The sequence below is a fragment of the Vombatus ursinus genome, unplaced genomic scaffold, assembly GCF_900497805.2.
Source record: "Vombatus ursinus unplaced genomic scaffold, bare-nosed wombat genome assembly UNPS02011014.1, whole genome shotgun sequence".
In the NCBI taxonomy this organism is placed as follows: Eukaryota; Metazoa; Chordata; class Mammalia; order Diprotodontia; family Vombatidae; genus Vombatus; species Vombatus ursinus.
Window position 1 is genome coordinate 11,659,389 of NW_020950792.1, and position 1,530 is coordinate 11,660,918.

Consider the following 1,530-nt stretch of genomic DNA (forward strand, 5'->3'; position numbering starts at 1 on the left):
GGTCAAAGGGTATATATGCTGTTTTATAGCCCTTTGGGCATAATTACAAATTGCTCTCCAGAATGGTTGGATCAATTTACTATTCCACCAACAAAGCATTAGTGTTCCAATTTTCCCACATCTTCTCCAACATTTATCATTTTCCTGTTATGCCAGATTAGCCAATCTGACAGGTGTGATGTGGTACCAGAGTGTCATTTTGATTTACATATCTCTAATCAATAGTGATTTAGAGCATTTGTTTTCATATGATTAAAACTAGTGTTAATTTCTTCCTCTGAAAACTGCCTGTTCATATCCTTCACCGTTTATCAATTGGGGAATCACTTGTATTCTTATGAATTTGACTCAATTCTCTATATATTTTAGAAATGAGGCCCTTATCAGAGATACTGGTTGTAAAAATTGTTTCCCAACTTTCTGCTTTCCTTCTAATCTTGGCTGTGTTGATTTTGTGCAAAAACTTTTCAATTGATTGTAATCAAAATTATCCATTTTGCATTTCATAATGTTCTCTATCTCCTGTTTGGTCATGAATTCTTCTGTTCTCCATAAATCTAATAGGTGACCTGTTCCTTGCTCTCTCAGTTTGCTTATAGCATCAGCCTTTATATTTAAATCGTGAACCCTTTTTGACTTTATTTTGGTATGGGGTGTAAAATGTTGGTCTGTGCCTACTTTCTGCCATACCAACTTCCAGTTCTACCAGCAGTTTTTGTTAAATAGTGAGTTCATATCCCAGAAGCTGGGGTCTTTGGGTTGATTAAACAGAAGATTACTATAGTCATTGCCTACTATGTCTTATGTAAATAACCTATTCCACTGATCCACCACTCTATTTCTTAGCCACCAAATAGTTTTGAAGATTGCTGCTTTATAATACCATTTAAGATTTGGTATGGCTAACTATGCACAATTTTACCAGACTGTTTTCCAGCTTTTCTTACAATTTTTACCAAACCCCAAAACTTAATTCTTTACAGTTGTCAAACGCAAGGCTACTGTAGTCATTTGCTTCTGTGAGTTGTATGTCTACTCTGTTTCACTGATCTACCTTTGTATTTCTTAGCCAGTACCAGATAGTTTTGATAATTACTATCTTATAATACAGTTTAAGATATGATACTATTAAACCTCCTTTCTTTACATTAAAAAATTCCTTTGAAAATCTTGATCTTTTGTTTTTCCAAATGACTTTTGTTATTATTTTTTCTAACTAAAAAAATTTTTTTGGAATGTATTTGGAATGGCATTGAATGTATAAATTAATTTAAACAAAATTGTCATTTTTATTATGTTGGCCTTGCATACCCATGAACAATGAATACTTCTCCAATTAATCATATCTGAGTTTATTTGTGTATGTGTGCATACATATTTGTTCATATAGTTCTTGGGTTTGTTTTTGGCAGGTTTAGTCTCAGGTAATTTATATTGCCTAGAGTTATTTTAAGTGTAGTATCTATTTCTTCTTGTAGGGCTTTGATTGTAATATATAAGAATGCTGATAATTTATGTGGATTAACTTTA